The sequence below is a fragment of the Callithrix jacchus genome, chromosome 5 (genome assembly GCF_049354715.1).
Source record: "Callithrix jacchus isolate 240 chromosome 5, calJac240_pri, whole genome shotgun sequence".
NCBI classification, from domain to species: domain Eukaryota; kingdom Metazoa; phylum Chordata; class Mammalia; order Primates; family Cebidae; genus Callithrix; species Callithrix jacchus.
Window position 1 is genome coordinate 18,749,459 of NC_133506.1, and position 11,148 is coordinate 18,760,606.

The 11,148-nt window shown below is 38.7% G+C and overlaps 1 long non-coding RNA gene across 1 annotated transcript; it reads right to left on the minus strand.

The window, feature by feature from the left end:
- Positions 1 to 759: 759 nt before the first annotated feature.
- Positions 760 to 10,829, minus strand: LOC103792830 (uncharacterized). The gene is made up of 5 exons (XR_013536274.1): positions 10,603 to 10,829; positions 10,256 to 10,401; positions 4,264 to 4,360; positions 2,151 to 2,228; positions 760 to 965 (listed from the first exon to the last, which is right to left on the minus strand). It is a non-coding gene; the product is annotated as an uncharacterized LOC103792830 (long non-coding RNA).
- Positions 10,830 to 11,148: the final 319 nt, after the last annotated feature.

Sequence of the window (11,148 nt, forward strand, 5' to 3'; positions counted from 1 at the left end):
GGGAAAATATTAGGAAGATACAGAGGTTTCTGTCAAGTCTGTGGTCTGTTGGGTCTTAGGAGAATCTTAGAAACAAGCATTGGAAATTATTGTGTTTGAGCTTGAAAGTCACGTTAAATCCCAATTATAAATTCTCAAGAGGGAGGAAATCTATTGAGTGTGGCTTGGGATAGATGCCCATTCAGTGTCTAATCAATGATAGCAACAGGGTGAGGACACAGGGTACTGAAATAACTTTGGAGATCAATTGCTTTATGTGAGGCCAACGATTCTTAGAGGGAAAAAGGTAGCTCTTTATAAGGAAGAGAATTGGTCCTGCAGTAAAATCTTGGTAATTTCTGCCAGACTTTATAGGGAAAGGAAATGAGCTAAAAATGATTAGATATAATAGTATTCTATTTTATGGCAGCAAATGGAAAGTTAAGATGGGAATAATCAGTTTGTCTTTAGAGAAAAGAAAAAAGGAACAAACTGGAGTTGATATCAAATCAAATGGAGTAAACACAATAAAAATATATGCATGCCCTTTGAAACAATAATTAAAGATAAAATTCTAACACATTGGTGACAGCCTCAAATGTAAAGAAATAATGCATGAATATCACAAGCACTCAAAAGAAACAATACAAAGATGAAAAAAACACTGTATGTAAACACAAAAGTTTGGCTGCCCTTTGATTTCTTCTGTGAAATTTAGATGCCAAAACTACTCTGAGAAACATCTAAAGGTCTTGAGGAGAAAATCTGAGATTCCCATAACTTAAAACCAACCACGTTTCCTTTCATGTTCATAAATCAAAGAAAGATATTTTCCTCCTTCCAAGTAGGGAGGAAGTGTTCCGCCAACTAAGAGAACCTGTTTCCTCAGCCATAAAGTTCCCACTCCTCTCCTCACCTGGTAACTCCTTTTTGTTCATTATCTTTCAGAATCAACTCCATGGCAGTTTCTTCTCTGGGTTCTGAAACTAAAGCATGATAGCGCGTTATTGTCTTTTGCAGAACAAAAAAACCCTTTTCTTTTATAGCACATTTCAGAGATTGTATCTGTATTTCTAATGGGGTTCACTGTTAAATATCAGCCTTCTGTATTAAGTTATGAGACTCGTGAGGGCACTGTTTCTATGTTATTCATCACTGCACACGTAGTGCATGGTGCAGAGTCTGAGAGAACAGAGTTACTCAATACATGTGATGGGAAGGGAAGAGAAAAAAGAGAAGGGAGTCATATCCCTTACTTGAATTGACAGTGGGAAGCCATGTAGAGGAAAAAGAACAGGAGCAGCAGAAGGCAGGAGGGTTGACTGCTGGTCTCAGGATCTGACTGGGGTTTCAAGAGCTCCACTATAAAAGATTTTATTCCCAGAGAGAGATGGAGGGAAGAGTTTGTGAAACCAAGGAAATAGAAGGAATAAAAGATGACACAAGAATATTCCCAATAAAGATCCATTTCTTTCAGATGATTTTTTTTATTGAATAAGTACAAATTAGTTCTGTGTCCAAAGAGACAGGTTTCAGTTGATAATGTGTCTTTGCATAGGGTGGTCTCTTCAGAGTTTTAAATGAAAAAGAAAATGTTTTTCATAGTATGTCTGTTCTGTTTAACTTCAAGCTTAGCAGGAAAACTATCTCTAGCAAATGACAGCATCCTGAAAGTACTAAATTATCTCCAGCTTTCTTTGTAATGGGGGAGCTTTCCTTACCCATGTGAGCAGTTCTTGGCCTTGCCCTTCACACCACCACATTCCCTCTGGTTATTAAGGACCTCATTGTTGAGATCAACCATAGTATGAATGTGCTTATAAATGTCACAGAATATTGACCTTGAGTAGGGGCTTTGTTCATACCAGTCCATTCAGAACAGATTAGGCAAGTCCCAAGGCAAGATGTCTTAATACTAAGACATCCTTGGGTGCTGTGCTGACAATTGTTGTCGGCCTTCCAGTACCCACAGTGAGAGATGAGCAACTACGCTTGCTCTTCCAATTGGGGAACATGCAGTGTTAACTCAAGATGGTGGTTCAATTTCCATGCATCTCTCAGCATTGGATACCAATAGTGCATGGCTCTCAGGGCTGATTGCTTATACTTTTTGGGGCTCCCTTGGGTCAGGACTCTTACCTCAACCTCCTATAAACCCATATATAACTTACCTCACCCAGATGAGGCTCCTCTAGCTTGGCTCTTCCTGGGTTTTTGCTTCTTCAGAACTTAAAATTCTTCATCATTCCCTTGCAAATTTCAGAATAGCATAATTATAAATTCAGCGTTTATAATTCCTACTAAAGTATTGAATATTTTAACACTTGCTAATTTTTTTACCCGTGAATATTATATGTAGAAAGTAGAAAAAACAAAGAAAGAACAAACAAGGGAAGTAGATTTATAAGAAATTGTATTACCAATCAGTGATGATAGAGCAATGTTTTAATTTTTGTTATTTTAATTTTATATGCATTCTTATTTTTGTCAACATAATTAATCCCATTTGAATAGAGTTTCCTTAAAGTCATCAGTTTCCATATTTGTTAGTTTTTCCTTAAAATTTGTTAGCCTCAGGCCTATGTTGTAAGTGCTCACAAGTTCAGAATTGGCATGATTTTTCATTGGCTTGTTTTTTGCTGCTGTTGCTCATGATTACATGTGTCCCTTGTTATTCTAGTGATGCCATTTTAAATTTTATTTTGCCAGACATTACTTTTCTTACACTGATTTTTTACTTAGTATTTATTTTGTTTTTCAAGTTTTTATCTTAACTCTATGTGGTTTTTTTTTCAGGTGTTTGTTTCTTTGTCTTTATCTTATAGAAGCAGCCTATTTCAAATTCAATTTTATAAACTGTGATTGTTAATAGGCAAGTTTAAGTCATTTACATTTTCTGGGAGCCTAGTGGGGTTTATGTCTGTCACCTTATTGTTTTTGTGAGTTGATCATGCTTTTTCTTTATTGTTGTTATTCTCCTTCCCTGCTTTCTTTTGGTTGGTAAAATTTCCCATTTTCTTTGCAATAAATGGTTTTGCTTATTTGTTTAATTCTGATTTCACAGCTGCCTTCTCTGGGGAGATCCTAACCTGGAGCTAGGCCCTCTTATAAGCAGCCATATTGGGAACCTAGCAGATCCGTGCTCAGATCAGTGGCCAAAGCTCCTGATCATGCAGGTCTGTCTGTGTGTCTAAGTTGCCACCCTTCTCAAGCTTCCACTCACTAGGTACTCTACCCCCAAGAAAGGACTGGCAGAAGAATTTCTCCTACGTGTCCTAAGGGAGGATGTTCACCCAGCCCCTAACATCCTCTGCAGAACACTATTAGTCCTCTGCCAGGAGCAACCCAAACCCTGGGGCTACTGCCTACTTCACATTCAAAGGGCAGCAAAGTCTCACTCACCTCCTGCTCTGTTCACTGTTTTGTTTTTCTATTCTGTTCCTTGACTGTGAAAATGATTGTCTTTTATTGAGTCCAGCCTTGTCTCTTTTTATGTATATTTTTCCCTCTTGCTGTGTAATTGGAGCAGAGATGCCATCTTGACCTGAAAACTCTGTGTTCTCCTTCTAATTCTATGATTACGGCCTAACCACTGCTCTGTCTCTCTCAAGCAAGCCCTTTTGATTCTCAAAAGACTATTTTGGAAGTCAGAAACCTGAACATTGACTGTTTCTTCTTTTCATTTTCACTCTAATGATCTTCTTATCCTCAAAGCAATGTAGATTCCTCTAACCGAGAAGGGGAAAGGTCACAACAGAAAGGAAACAATAAAAAGCAAATGTTCAAAATTTACTATTTTGAGACGTTTTCTCTGTATGTCCTTAATGAGGTATATGCTTCAAAGCCCAGGTTAAGCCATTTATGTGTTCATGGATTTAAACATAGACTATCCTAGAAGCAACTACTGACACTGAATTAACGTGGCTTATTGACTTCTCCTAGCAACTTCTATTCCTTCTGCTGTGTCAGTCTGGAAAATTTAAAAAGATAAAGGGATAATGGGACATTCTGTAGGCCCTATTGCCTGTGGGGAGGGAGGAGCAGGGAGGAATAAAGTTTGCCATGATGGGAAAAGGAAGAGATGATAGAAGCAGATCCATCCCGTGGTGACTGTGAACACAGGACTCCTTGTTGTCTGGGGTTAGATAAAGAGATGACACCTGAGTAACAAGATATGACACCTTCAAATAGGTGAGAAGAGTAAATGGCTTTGAAAAACTTCCCGACGCTTTAAAATACACACCTGCTGAACTGCCACTGTGCTCATAGCCAAGACCTACTCACTTTTCATTCTCTTTGGGCTGACCTCCCATGAAATTCTTTTCTCTTCTAGAACATGCTGAATGCTCAGATGAACAAGATTCTCCATGGACTTTAATATCTGTGAAATGAGTCACACACAATTATGGTACCCATGGATTATATAGGCCCATGGATCACTGAAGGCGTGACTAAGAAAAATTTTATCTCAATATATATTTCTAAAAGTAAGGATGTTGGAACGAAAGATAACAAATATTAAAGCAAAGCATAAGCAAAATTATTCCACTTTTAAAAATCATGTTTGGTGCATGATGTGATGGTCAGTTTTTTTTTTTTTTTTTTTGCATCAGCTCAGCTAGACTATACTATCTAGTCATTCAGTCAAACACTAATCTAAGTGTTACTATGAAGGCACACTGCAGATGAGACTAACATCTACAACCAGTTAACTGTAAGTAAAGGAGATTGTCTTTAGTGGTATGGTTGAGCCTCACCCAATCAGCTCAAGAGTCTTAGGAGCAGAACTGATGTTTCCATTAGAAAGAAAAAAATTGCCTGTTATCTGCAGCTTCAGTTTGTACTCAAGAATTCTTGCCTGCCCCTCCTGAGAGACACCTTGGATTTTAGAGTTGCCTAGCCAGCCCTCACAATTATGGAGCCCAAGACCCTGCAATAAATTTTTTGATATATTTGTGTGTGTGTGCGTGTGTGTGTGTGTATGTGCGTGTGTGTGTGTATGTGTGTGTACATCTTACTAGTTCTGTTTCTCTTGTGGAATGATGACTGATAACAAATTTTTATACTAGAAGTGGTTTGAGACAAACAAAACATTAAGAATGAGGTTCTAAATTGATTCTGAGTTTTTTGGAATTGGTTTTTTAGTTTGATTTGATTCAAAGGCACTAGTGACTATTTCCAGTGGTAAAGAGGGCATTGATAATCCATGGCATGATGTCACAATAAAGATTTGCAAAATATACCACAGGATACTTTTTATCAAATACCCATAAGAGTCAAGATTGGCCAGGCGCGGTGGCTCATGCCTGTAGTCCCAGAACTTTGGGAGGCTGAGGTGGGTGGATCACGAGGTCAAGAGATCAAGACCATCCTGGTCAACATGGTGAAACCCCGTTTCTACTAAAAATACAAAAAATTGGCTGGGCACGATGGCTCATGGCTGTAATCCCAGCTACTCAGGAGGCTGAGGCAGGAGAATTGCCTGAACCCAGGAGGCGGAGGTTGTGGTGAGCTGAGATCGCGCCATTGCACTCCAGCCTGGGTAACAAGAGCGAAACTCCGTCTCAAAAAAAAAAAAAAGTCAAGATTGTGGACAACTATGTATTTAATACTTCAAAACATTTCAATAAAACTAAGTAGTATAATAGGATTGGCTAGTTGTTTCTAACTGCACTCGAGGAAATGTAAAAGGAAATAATGCACCCAGGACTTCAAATTCCAAGCTCAAACTGTGTATAAGTTACTTGGAATGTTCTACATCTGTCCTGAAAGAAACCTCTATCTCTTATAGCTGCACAGTTGTGATTTCTGAAAACTAAACCCAGAGTCTCATCCTGAGAATGGCTAAATTATAATTCAAATTTAATTTCAGCCTCACAGGTGTCTTCTGTGCAAATGAGGGCATTGACTGATAGGCTTCCAGAAATTGGAATAGAGACATATGGGAAGATCTTAGGGAAGCTGGGGACACTGAACTCCTAAATTCTGCTGAGTGTTCTTGACTAGCAGAAGAGAGCATTCTATCGCTAAGGAGGTTAACTTGCTTTGCCTGAAGAACACATAATAGCCTCTCCTGAAATAGTTGCTTTGAAAGACACTGCTGATCTCCTTCAGGACTCACCCCCACCATTCGTCTTTGTCTCTAGACCTGTAACTAGACTCAAGTCCCAGCAGGTCCCAGAAGATGAGCTACAAAGTGTGACTCAATATAAAGTATGCTATACACTGAAAAACAAAAACAGCATAATTTTCCCAAATTATACAGACAGAAATTTGGGTAATATGTTTGTGAATGGATATTAAAGGTGTTGAATGACAGTGGAAGAAATATAAAGTTGAGGGACAGGTGCAGTGGTTCACACCTTCGATCCAGCACTTTGGGAGGCCGAGGTGAGTGGATCACAAGGTCAGGAGCTCAAGACCAGCCTGGCCAAGATGGTGAAACCCTGTCTATACTAAAAATACAAAAAATTAGCCAGGAGTGGTGGTATGTGCTTATAATCCCAGCTACTCTGGAGGCTGAGGAGTAGACAACAGAGCAAGACTCCGTCTCAAAAAAAAAAAAGAGAAAAAATATATATAAAGTTGAGTCAGGCTGGATTTACTGATATTGACCCACTACGCAGAGGTTCTGCTAGTTGATCATCATGTCTCTAGGGGAAAAAAAATTAGATGAAAAATCTACTAATTCTTTCTTGCTTTGTATAAGTGGAAGAGTTCTAGGTTGACTAAACAGAAGTCTAATTTGAAACATGAACACAGAGAATCATGTCAATTGATTCCAAGATTTGAGCCAATTTACAAACTCAAAGCACCCTGAATGAAGGGGAGGCCCCTATCCTCTTCAGGAAAGACTCTACTTCACTGCCAAAAATCTGTGCATTTTTACTAAAATAGACACACTAGATAGGAATTTGCTTTCCCTAAACACGATATTTCTGCCAAAACCATGGACTTATAGAATGGCTTATTCATAATTATGATATTCCATACAACATGCTTCTGATCAAGGAACTTGTTTCACAGCAAATGAAGTATGAAGCAGAGGTCTCAGGATCATGAAATTCACTGTATTCCCTGTAATCCTGAAGCAGCTGGCTTGGATGAACAGTAAAATGGTCTTCTGAAGATTCAGATAGAGTCTAATCTGCTGGCTCTAATTCTGCAGTCAGTGTCTAAGTTAGCATTCAGTATATGGTGGCAATTCTCCCATTCACAGGTCCAGGGATCAAGGAGTGGAAATGGGAGTAACATGACTCCCATTACTACCACTATTACGGCTAGTGGACCACTAGCAAAAGCTTTCCCTTCTATCCCCCATGACTTTATGCTCTGTTGGTTTAGAAGTCTTAGTTCTGAAGAGTGGAATTCTTCTATTAAGAGACAATGAATCTATTGAAGCAGAAGTCAAGACTATAACATGGCAACTTTGGACTCTGCATGCCTCTGAATCAACAAGCAAAGAAGAATGTTGCTTGCTGACTTGGCTGATTAATCTTGATTACCAAGGACATTGGATTTCTATAATACAAGAACAGTAAGAAGGCATATGTCTGGAATACAGAAGATCCTTCAGAGTGTGTCTTAGTACTACCATGTCCTGAGACAAGAGTCAATGGAAAACTACAACATTCCAATTAAAACAGGACTGCTAATGACCCACACCCTTTAGAAATAAAGATTTGCATCACTTCACCAGGCAAATAACCTGACTAGCTGAGGTGCTTGCTGAGGGCAAACAGAATATGGTAGTGAGGAAAGGTACTTAAAATACTAGCTATGTGACTGAAACCATGTGACCAATTGCAGAAAATATGACTTTCATAGTTGTATTTCTTCCTATTTTGTTATGTAAATGTGTATATGTATATCTGTGGGAAATATTGCTTTTTTTTTCTTTTCTTACCCCTTATCATCTAACATAAGATATGTAACAGCCAACTTTGTATCACTGTATTTGAGTTACAGGATATCATGGAAAAGAATGAACATTACCCAAGGAATTTGTATCTTACTCTGGAGAAAGAGTTAGAGTATTTTCAGTTGTTTGCAGAATAGCTGCATTATGTTAGATAGAAGCATGTCTTCGTTGTTGTTTTCAAAATATTAAATATGATTTAAAGAGATGTGGATGGACACCAAGTTGACAAGGGAAAGACTGTGATGGTCAGTTTTATATGCTTAACTTAGCTAGGTTATAGTCCCCAGTTATTCAATCAAACACTAACCTGGCTCTACCTAATTCGGATGGATAGAGAAAAAAAGAAAACCAAGTACTAAAATTTTTTGTTTTCCCTTCTATAAAAGCATTAGTTTTCTGAAAGAAGGGTAATATACAATACTGACTAACAGTAGGTGCTGTATATATATTGCCTTATATAATCTTTACTGTGACCTGTGAGGATGAGTAATGGGAACACAGAGGGTAAAACCTAACGTTTGAGTAATAAGTTCAAGGTCAGGATTTAAACTCAAGTTATCCAATGCCAAATGCAACCTTTTTCCACTGAGACCGTGGATTCCCCCAACTGTAACTATAGATTCCATCAATATTTGGCCACAAGGTGTAATTCTATGCAGACTGCCATAACCTTGGGCTCCAGTCTTGTCTTTTATGATTCCAGATCTTATTTATAGCAGATAAAATTGTCTTTGTTTTCTGTACCAAGTACTTTTTTCAACAGTGATAGTTTTTTATTTTTAATTGTCAGTTAGTTTTATTTTTGAACTCTTGCTGCCGGGAGCTGGCATAGTTTAAGGATAAAAAAGAATTGAAGCCACAGCCCAGCCATTCTTTCATTCATTGGTTGTAGAGTTGGGCAAATCACTTAAGTTCCACAAGCCTCCATTTTATTCCTAAATTATTTTTAAAAATTAACAATAATAAAAAATAGTAATCTTTAAATTGTCCACAAAATTTTTACAAGGATTTTTTTAGATACCATAATTGAAGCAAGTGTATAAATTTAAGAATTGAGTTCAATATTTATCTTTCCTATTGACATACTATAAACTGCTTGATGGTGAGTTTTGTATCTCTCGTTTTGTGCAAAGTAGTCACACAATGAGTAAGAATTCATTCGAAGGAACAGTAGGGGTTGACTTACATCAATATTAGGTTATAAACTATATAAAGGTGGTGGTTATGTGTGGTTTTTATACTGTTGTATCTCCACTACCCACTATTAGTTTGGTGCGCAATAAAAATGAATGGCCATAGAAATGGCATAATAGCATAATTATGCAGTAGATTAATTTTCCAGGCTTTTCAGTGATGGATGTTGGGAACGCAACTTTTCTGTTTTGTCTATAACTTCCCTTTTCCTCCAGTCCCTCTCAAGCTTTCACATTTGTGTTCATCATTAAATGTGTGTCCTTTCCTTACTGCCCATCTTTCCCTTCCTCCTCCTCCTCAGAGTGTGCTCTCAGATCTTACCAGAGTCACAAGACTATAGGTTATAAAAGTTTGAAATCTCTATTGATTCTGCTCTCCTTTCCATCCCCAGAGTTCAGATATTAATATCTATTCATTTTCTATCATCTAGGAGATGTGAAGATGACTTGTTGAGAAAGCAATACATAGTTCAAATTATTGTCATGTCAATTAAGTATCAGTAAAAAGTCTCATTACGTACTTGCAAAATGAGGGGAAGAGAGCCTTTAATTTTTAAGTCTCAATTTTTTGGACTTAGACACTTTGTCACTAATAATTTTCAGTCACCTCTGTTCATCTCTGCTCTTTTCCAGTGCCTTCCACCTTACAACTTGGTCTCTTGGGCAGCAAAGGATTGAGATAGAGCTACTCAGTGAATGGTATCCATGTTATGTTCCGCAGAACTCTTTTGCTGCCAACCCATGTATTTCAGCCAAGATGAAAGAAAGGGAGGGGAAGGGATGGGAGAGGAAGGGGAGGGGAAGGGAGGGGAGGGGAGGGGAGAGGAGGAGAGGGGAGGGGAGGGGAGAAGAGGAGAGGGGAGGGGAGGAGATAAGGAGGAGAAGTATTTAATTTTATGAATAAGTTCATTCAGTACTTAGTGGTAAGGTAAGAGGTTACTACAAAATTCTAAAATGCTAAGACATTAATTACTCATCCTAATATTCAATATGCTTCTATGTTAAAATCCTTTTGAAAAGGAGGAGGCAGGAAACAATGAGGCTTTGTAGCAAATTAATTTGGGAATGGTGGTTCTTTTTCTTTCCTTTCTTGGTTTTTAATATAAAAACCCCATGACTCCTGGAATAGTTTGATAAGAACACCCTCCCCATCAATAATTACCTAATGAGCCGTGGAGCACGCTCTCTCTTCTCTCTTTGCTCTCCCTCCCCGCCCTGCCAAGTACTCAGGGAGAACAATGTGAGGTAGAGAATCACTGGCCCAGATGACTGGTTCCTGGGAAATGAATCCAAGCTGTTGAGGCGCTCCTGGAACGAAAGAGAATGAAACATGAGCCTAAGAAGGTTAGGTTTCACTCTGGAGGAAATCCAACAGTGGTTCTAGGACGTTTTCACCATTCAGTCTCTAGGTTTGCCAAACAGACGCTATGGGGTCCTCTTTTGCGTTAACAAGCTAGACCCCAAACAGTGAAACTGCTGCTATAGAACAAAGGAGGTATCCAAACTCACTCTGTTCTAAATCCATATTCCTGAAGGCACCAAAGCTAGAAGCAGTGTCTTCTGGCTTAAACTTCAGGCTCTTGTCCCTGGACCCATGACACTTCAGCAATGCTGCCGGCTTGCGGAGGTTCATGGCAATCAGATCCTCTTTCTGAACCTGCGTTATCTCACCTATAAAAACTGAGTACCAGATACAAAACTTATAGATCATTATTATATAAAGCCTTTAATATTGGCCAAAGAAAAGCCTGAGGAATTATTTTTTCCCAGCACATTTACTTTATCTGGGAGTGGAGTGGGTTGGGATGGAGGGTAGGAGTACCAGGATATTCCTCTACCTGACTCCAGGGGGCAGCAGCTACTCGGGTAAAGGGAGGTCAATGAGACAACATCCAGGGGATGATGGGTTACCTTAGTTCTCTTAAACCCTGAGGTAGAGACAGATCCACCAAAATGGACTTTTTAAACGAAACATAAAATCCTCAGAAGTCATGCCCCATTTCTTAAGAAACTATGGCTCCCAAGAGATCCTCAGAACATGAAAATCATTGGTGA